This window comes from Zingiber officinale, chromosome 7B, assembly GCF_018446385.1.
Source record: "Zingiber officinale cultivar Zhangliang chromosome 7B, Zo_v1.1, whole genome shotgun sequence".
Classification (NCBI taxonomy): Eukaryota; Viridiplantae; Streptophyta; class Magnoliopsida; order Zingiberales; family Zingiberaceae; genus Zingiber; species Zingiber officinale.
Window position 1 is genome coordinate 7,954,393 of NC_055999.1, and position 9,336 is coordinate 7,963,728.

The following is a 9,336-nucleotide window of genomic DNA, read 5'->3' on the forward strand; positions in this document are numbered from 1 at the left end:
GAGTTTTTTTTTTGCATTATCTGTGAAAAATGCAATTCACGATGCGATTTTAGGATTTTTTTTTTAGCCGAAAAATCACGATTGGAGAAGGTTCCCAATCAATTGATAATCGTGAATTTGCAAACAAAGGGTTCCCGGATCGATTAGCTGATCGATTGGTATTTACCAATCGATTAGCGTAAGGGTCAATCAATTGGGATACCTAGAACACCGAACAGAGAGCTCTCAGATCGATTAGTCGATTGATTGGTGTTTACCAATCGACTAGCATAAGGGTCAATCAATTAGGATGCCTAGAATTACGAACAGAAAGTCTCAGAATTGATTGAGTGATCGATTGATGTTCATCAATCAATTGGTCAATCAATTACTGAATTTAGGTTATCCACAAAGGGTTTCTGAATCGATTAACGGATCAATTGACGTTTGTCAATCTATTACAGTGGATGAACTCACGAACAATGGCCTTCGAAATCGATTAGGGAATCGATTGCTATGTACTAATCGATTGTCAATGGTGGACAATCGATTAACATTCGATTCCCATCTATTGCTCATCGATTAAGAAGGGCATCAATTGATTGATATCTGATACCAATTGATTGATAATTGAATTTACCTTAGTTTTCAACCAGTTTTTCCTGTATTCTTGTTTGCTCTTGCTACTTAGTCGAACCTATACTATCGCCAAAGTAAGAACTATTTTGGAGACTAGGAGTATTAGCGTAGAGGGATGTATGTCCATGCTAAGTGTGATTGGCCCAAAGGAAAGTCATTTTTATGTCAGATATATGTTTAAGGAAGCTCACAAATTAAGTTGAACTTCTAAGTCATACGCATAGTATGTCGACCTAGACGAAGGCGAATAGAAGTATTATGAATGATAATTAAAAACATAAGATAACTAAGGAATCTCATAAATAAAGTATCATGAACATAATTCGTCGGCCTAAAGGAATGCGAGTTGTTTGGCAGATGAAGGTTATTATAAGTTGTTTGGAGAGTACCAATAACAAGTTACAATTTAGTTCAAATATTTGATGTAATGTTGCACTAGGTATCTCTATTAATTCTCATATAGTAGCATATTTTATTTGTTGTATTTTATTATCACACAACTATAAAGATACATGTCTTATTTAATAAATTGAGTTATGTTCTTACTTTTATTTATGTAGTACTCTCAATATCTGCTAATTTGAACAACATTTTCATGCTTATTGACACAAATTTTGGACAATGGAAAGAGCATATTATAATTTTATTGGGCTTTATGGATCTAGACTTTGCATTTAGGCATGATTGCCCTACACCTTTAACTAATGATTCCACTGTGGATCAAAAAGTGATCTTTAACAAGTGGGAGTGAGTAAATCACATGAGCCTGATGATCATGAGGATGTCTATTCCAGAATCACTTAGGGGGGGGGGGGGGGGCAATAACTAAGAATAAAGATGCTAAAACCTTCCTTGAGGAATTAGCAAACCGATTCATCTCAAACAAAAATGTCAAGACTACTACACTTCTTACGAAGTTAGTATCCATGCGGTACAATGGGAAAGGTAACATTAGAGAGTACATAATGGCGATGTCAAACTTAGTTATATGACTTAAAATACTAAAGCTAGACATGTATGAAAGTATCCTTGTGAACTTTATCCTAATCTCTCTGCTTACATAGTTCACTCCTTTTAAGATTAGCTATAATACTTAAAAGGAGAAATGAACATAAATGAGCTCATAACCTACTGTGTACAAGAGGAAGAGAGATTGAGGGGTGACACATCTCATAGTGCTCACTATGCATCCTCATCTCAATATCGAATAAGAAGAAGAAGCAGGATAATGGTAAGAGTAAGGGTAATCAACTTGTAATGACTAGGGCTTTAGGGCATAAGGTGTAAAAGCAACAAGATCTAGATCTAACTTGTTTCTTTTGTAAAAAGAAAGGTCATCTGAAGAAGGATTGCCCTAGATATGTCAACTGGATTATCAAGAAAGGTAACTCTTCAACTTTGTTAGTTCAGAAGTTAACCTAGCTACTATACCTAATAAAACTTGGTGAATAGATACTGGTGCAATTACTCACATAAGTGTAACCATGCAGTGTTGCCTTAGGAGCCGAATGCTAATTGATGCTAAAAGATTCATTTATATGGGAACTAGTGAGAAGGTAAAAGTGGAGGCAACAAGTGTTCTTTAGAGTTTGTTTAAGGAACAATATACTTTTAAATTTAGAAAATACATTTATAGTACCGTCTTTTAGGTGGAGCTTAATTTTTATTTTATGTTTGGACAAATTTGTAGGATCGAAAGCGATAGAGGGGGGGGGGTGAATAGTGCTCATGGCTTCCATGTTCGTTAGAGTAAAACACGCAGCGGAAAAATAAAACAATACTCGAACACCAAGAGTTTTACTTGGTTCGGAGCCTATGACGACTTCTACTCCAAGGATCACACTCGTTGAGTGTTCCTTTGGGAAATTACTATCAATTCAAATTATTACAACTTTAAGTACAGTTAATTAAACGTAGTAAAATATACTAACGACTAAAATTAGTAAACTTGAAGCTTCTGGTCGTCAGAGTCGAGTTACAACTTTGTCATATCATTCTTTGAGCAACACAAGGAAGAAGGATCGCAAGTTCAAGTATTATGTAAGCTGCTACTCGAACCAGGCTTAAATAGCCTGTTGAGGGCGCCTCCAACCCCGTCGAAATCGCAGCGTCAATAAGTTCCTGCATCTTTGCTGCTTATCCGCCTGAGGGCGCCTCCAAGCTCCATGGAGGGCACCCTCCATCCAGCATCCAGGGCGCCTCCAAGCTCCATGGAGGGCGCCCTCGCGCCTTGCTGCGGGGCTATCGATCAAGTCACCCGAGGTGCCTCCAAGCTCCATAGAGGGAGCCTCGGGATTGTTCATCCAAGGCTTTTCTTGTGCAATTTTCGTCCTACAAGGTATGTTAGTCTACAAATAAAATATACCATGTAAAATAAGGTTAGTATAATAAAATAAGATAAATAGAAAGTTATTTTGATAGTCTCTGGACTGTCCGGTTCTGACTTCGGATTTCACCTCCGGAAACCCTAGGTCGAACTCACGCCTACTGTTCACTCATCGGGGAACGCGTCCTCACCTACTCCACTCAGGAGATTTTACCTGTTTGCCAGATTGATCCTCCAGACCAATTAGACTTTTGCACAACGTCCAAATCTCCAGGACTTTCTGCTGGATGTTCGCTTCACGACCTGTCCAATTTTCCACCCGGTTCGCGACACCAGGATTTTAACCTAGAGTTCCCTGACTCCAGGATTTTTGCCCGAAGCCTTCGACCCGCCAAGACTTTCGGCCTAGGGTTACCACCCCCTAGGACCTAGTGTTACCACCCCCTAGGACCTAGGGTTTTCCCCTGCCTAGAATCCACTAGGACTTTTGCCTAAGACAACTTAAAACTTTCCTGCAAGCTCAATGAACCTTGTTAGATAACAAGACAACTTAACTTAAAACCCTTTGACATAATCAAAATATAGGTTCGATCGTCGAATGCTTCTCGCACCAACAATCTCCCCCTTTTTTATTATGACAACACGGTTCAAAATTAAGTAAAACATAACAAGATAATAAATGAATGTAAGCATGAGCATCAATACAATGATTTGAAAAAAACCTTCCTTATGCTCCCCCTTTCATAAAAATTATGTTTAAGTCTTAAATTCTTAACTTGTTTAAATTCTTAACTTTGACTTTTCTCTCATCCTTTGACACAAATCAAAAAATAATACTAAGTAGAGAGAATGTTGTAAAAAAAAAAATTATTCTATTTAACTTTAAGCTCCACCTGAAGGGTAGCACTTAGCGAAATTTAGCTTTAAAAATAATTTCTTTGAAAAAATGATTAGCTAAATTAGAGATTCTTTGAAAATACTTAATTTTTTCAACAAAAACTTAGTTTTTAACAAAGACTTAGCTAAACTTTGAAAATAATTATTTTGTCAAGTACTTAGCTTTCAAAAAGAAGTTGATTAAAAACTTAGCTTTAAAAAAACTTTGATAAATTTAGTACTTAGCTTTAAAAATTTGTTAGAAGTACTCAACTTAAATATGATTTTGATAAAAACTTTAGCTTTAAAAAAAAAATTAACTTTAACAATATTTTCTTGCAAAAATACTTAAAAGTACTTTAGTAAATACTTAGTGTTTGTCTTTTCAAAGATAATTCATTTTTCTTTTAAAAAAACTGAACTTTCTTTTTTAGAAATATTTTGAACTTTTGAAAAGTTTAACTTTGAAAAGTAATGCTTTAACAAAATGAAAATAAAAATTAATGTCTTAAATTTCTTTACACTCCCCCTTAATTAATGCCAAAACAAATTTTTAGGGTCCTAGATTCCAAGCATGTAAATAAAAAACATACAAGTTATTATTTATTTTTCTGATTTTCCATCTCACCCATTCTATGTTATCAAGCATGTAAAACTTATAAGTTTGTGTGAGACAGAGTTAAGTTTATTTAATTTTATCGATATTTAAAAATATTGAAATTGAGATTTAAAATATAAGTTTGAATTTTCAATGAGTTTGAATTTCAAATTTTAAAATATAAGTTTAATTAGAGTTAAACATTTGACAATAACTAAAAATTTGAAGATTTTGAAAATATATTGAAAATTAATTAATTTAGAAATTATAAACTTACATATTAATTATGATTTAAAAATTAATTATCTTTTAAAAATAATTAAGATTTTGAAAATCTAAGAATTTGAAATTTAATTATGTTTTGAAAATTAATAATCAAATAATTAAGATTTTGAAACTAATTAAGTTAACTTAATTTGGGTTTGGTTAACTACTTTAAATCTAGGTCCATCTCACCCTTTTCTAGATTTTCAATTAGGAAACCTTAATAGTTTTGTGAGATGATTAATTTAATCTTCAATTTAAATTCCAATCTAAGGATTGATTTACAATTGAGTTAGACTAAGGTTTTACAATTAGTCAATTAAATATTTATTTCAACGATTGACTTCCAGACTGTGGCGAGGAACTAGGCCTTCTTGGGTATGGGATCTTCCACCACTTCTAAACAAAGCCTTTGAAAGAAATTGAATATTTAATTTCCTTTCTGAAACTCCTCGGTCTAACTAATCAAGTGTGAATCAAGCCTAGGTCCTTATCTATCCTAGTTTACGCATGAATAATAAAAAATAGTAAATCAAACATCAGACAATTCTATTTTATGATAAAAATGGTCCTTTTATTGGCTCCTCCTGGATCATAGCCTCGATAAGGTCTATCAAGGTAATGAATTTGATCCTTGGGGATCTAATATTGACCAAATCTAACTTGATTAATCAAGTTTGACTTACGGGCCTATGCTTGAACTAAATTTCTATTTGAGAGTTTTACTAGAGACAAATAAGATCTGAATTTATGTTTAGGCTTAAATCCAAGTCCGGATCGGTTGTAAATGACTCTTTATTTTCCAAGAATCAGATCAAGATTCTTGAAACCCAAGGTGAACCATTCCAATGTGTCATTAAGTCCTTTAACTTAAGTTTTCGGATTGGAATTTTCTTCCTCAAGTTGTTGGACTTGGGTTAAACTTTCATTTTGAACTGGCTTAGTCAAAGGTCTTAGGTTAGTCTCCTCCTTAAGAATTGTTACCTCCTTTTGGAGTAACTTGACCCGGACTCTGGATTTGGCCAATTTCTTTAATAAGTAAGAAATTAACTTTTCTAGATCGTCTACTTGAGTACCGGTGAATAGAGAACTTATAGCGGGGTTAGACCCTTCAGAAACGGATACAGATCTATGGCTTCACTCAGACTTGGTTTTCGATTCGCTCTCAATATCAAACTCAAACTCGGTTTCGACAACGTATGCTTGTACCGATAGAGCAAGGACGCTTGCTTGCTCGTATTCTTCGTCGAAATCTTTAGAGGACTCATACCACGTTGCTTTCAAGGCATTCCTTCTTCGTTGCTTCTGGTTTGGACACTCCGGCTTATAGTGTCCCTTCTGGTTGCAGCCGTAGCATGTAACTCCAGACTTGACCTTCGTATTCGATTGAGTCACCTTCTTCTTTTTGCACATTTTCCGTACTAGTTTTACGAGCTCGACAGTAATTTCGTCGTCGTCGTCTTCTGAGTCTGATTCGTCTTCGCACTCGGGTTTGGTTATGCGCTTTGCTTTTGATTCTCGCATTCTGCTTGTACCTGCAATCAAGGCAATACCTTTCTCGGCCCTTGTAGTATTAGACTGCTCATGTAACTCAAATTCAGAAAATAATTCATTTAATTTAATTAACGACATATCCTTAGATACTTTGTAGGCGCCTACCATTGATGCCCACAATGTATTCCTCTGAAAGCGTTTAGTGGGTACCTTATTACGTCTCGATTCTCCACCTTCTGTCCGATTGCATGGAGGTCGTTGAGGAGATCTTGTATGTGAGCATGAAGCTGGTTCAATGACTCACCATCATGCATTTTTATATTATACAATTTATTTAATATTAAATCATGTTTGCTTACCTTTATATCGGAAGTGCCTTCGTGCAGCTCTATCAGTTTTTCCCAGAGTTCCTTTTCATTGTTGAAGGGACCAATCCAGTTCAGCTCTTCTTTAGTTATACCGCATTGTAGGACTCGAGTCACCTTGGTGTTAGCCTCGACTTTCTTCATTAGACTCGTGTCCCAGTTTTCGCATGATACAGTTTGCCAGCACCGTCAAGTGGAAGCGCAAGGCCGGTTTGGATGATTATCCACATTTCTACCTCGGTCTTCAGATAGTACTCCATTCGGCTCTTCCAGTAACTGAAGTCTTCTCCGAAGAATAGAGACGGGTGTGCAATACTGTAGCCTTCTTGGTGGGCCATTGTAGAGGAAACTCTCGCACACAAAAAGAAAAAGAACCAAATATCCTAAGACTTGGTCTTGGATTAGTAGTGCGAGAGAAAAATAGAAATAACAATTCACTATTTTTTAAAATTAATAATAATAAAATATTAATAAAAATATTAAAAATATTATTATAAATTTTTAAAAATGTAATATTTTGCTAATACTTACCAATGGTGAAAAGATGAAAATAGTATTTTCAAAAATAGTTTTGGAAGGAAAAACGAAAGGCGTAATGTTTTATTTTTAACAAAAACGGACAAAAAAGCGATAAATAAGAATGCTCGAACGGTAGTTGTACCGATTCAGAGCGACCCCACTCTGATACCAATTGTAGGATCGAAAGCGCTAGATGGGGGTGAATAACGCTCGTGGCTTTTACGTTTGTTAGAGTAAAACACGTAGCGGAAAAATAAAAACAATACTCGAACACCAAGAATTTTACTTGGTTCGGAGCTAGTGGCGACTTCTACTCCAAGGCCCACACTCGTTGAGTATTTACTTTGGGCAATCACTATCAATTCGAAATATTAAAACTTTAAGTACAGTTAATTAAATGTAGTAAAATATACCAACGACTAAAATTAGTAAACTTGAAGCCTCTGGTCGTCGGAGTCAAGTTACAACTTTGTCAAATCGTTCTTTGAGCAGCACAAGGAAGAAGGATCGTAAGTTCAAGTGTGATGTAAGTTGTTGCTCGAACCAGGCTTAAATAGCCTGTTGAGGGTGCCTCCAATCGCATGGAGGGTGCCTCCAACCGCATGGAGGGCGCCTCCAACCCCGCTGAAATCGCAGCATCGATAAGCTCCTGCATCTTCGCTGCTTATCTGCTTGAGGATGCCTCCAAGCTCCATGGTGGGCGCCCTCCATCCAGCGTCTAAGGAACCTCCAAGCTCCATGGAGGGCGCCTCGGGACTATTCATCCGAGGCTTTTCTTGTGCAATTTCCGTCCTGCAAGGCATGTTAGTCTATAAACAAAGTATACCCTACAAAACAAGGTTAGTATAATAAAATAAGATAAATAGAAAGTTATTTTGATAGTCTCTGGATTGTCCGGTTCTGACTTCGAATTTCAACTTCGGAAACCCTAGGTCGAATCGACGCCTACTATTCCCTCATCGGGGAATGCGTCCTCACCTATTCCACTCAGGAGAGTTTACCTATTGCCAGATTGATCCTCCAGATCAACTAGACTTTTGCTCAGCGTCCGAATCTCTAGGACTTTCTGCTAGACGTTCGCTCCACGACCCGTCCAGTCTTCTATCCGGTTCGCGACACCAGGATTTCAAGCTAGAGTCCCCTGACTCTAGGGTTTTTGCCCGAAGCCTTCTACTTGCAAAGACTTTCCGCCTAGGGTTACCACCCCCTAGGGTTTTCCACCTGCCTAATCCCAGCTAGGACTTTCCACCACCTAGAGTTACCATCCCCTAAAACCTAGGGTTACTGTTGGTCCCTTTGGAGGTCGGCAAGAGGGGAGGAGTGAATTGCCCTGAAAAAAATAAATCAACTCTTTCTCGACTTATAACTAAATTAAGAATACTTGTAATTAAAAATAAAGAGACTAATTAAACAGGAAATAGACACAAAGGAATTACTTGGTTTGCAATCAAAAGATTGCTAATCCAAGGAGAATGAAGCTCACTATCTGAATATCTCCTTCGGGCGGAGTAGACTCTTACAGTGTTAACAGTACACAAAGAAAAGTAGAACAAAATATATATGGATTACAAGTTGTTGTTCAGCTTCTCCTTAGACCAAGGCTATATTTATAGCCTTGGTCGAGGCGCCTGGAAGGGTTTCAGGCACCTGGGAGGGGATAAAACTTTATCCCTTCTCGCATAGATCGTGTTTGACCGTGATCTGGATAATATTCAAGTTCGGGCGCCCAAAAGGGTTCCAGGCACCTGAAATGGTTTCGGGCACCCAGACCAAGAAAGTCAATAGAGTTGACTTTTTCGATCCGGGCCCTCTGCTCTGGTTCAGCTCGCCTCGATCCGAGTCTTCCGCTCCGGCTCTGCTTGCTTGGGTGATCTCGACCATCCGGAATAGAGCTCTCCCGAACCCAAGTTCCGACCTTCTCCTTGAGCATCCTTTCTCCCCGGTTTCTTGTCCCTCGAACGTCGCGTACGTTCTTCTCGTCCACCGGTGTACTCTTCCATGGCACTTTGTCCCTCGGATGCACCGAGCCCGTCAGCTCTCTTCCCGTGCCATCCTTCTCGCTAGCCGCGTCTTCCGCTCGACTTCCTATGCTCCTAAGCTTCTGCACACTTAAACACAAGGGTTAAACCAAACATGACTTAACTTAACTTGTTTGATCGCATCAAAACACCTTGGGTTCCAACAGTTACCACCTCCTAGGATTTTCCCCTGCCTAAAATCCACTAGGACTTTTACCTAAGACAACTTAGAACTTTCCTGCAAGCTTAATGAACCTT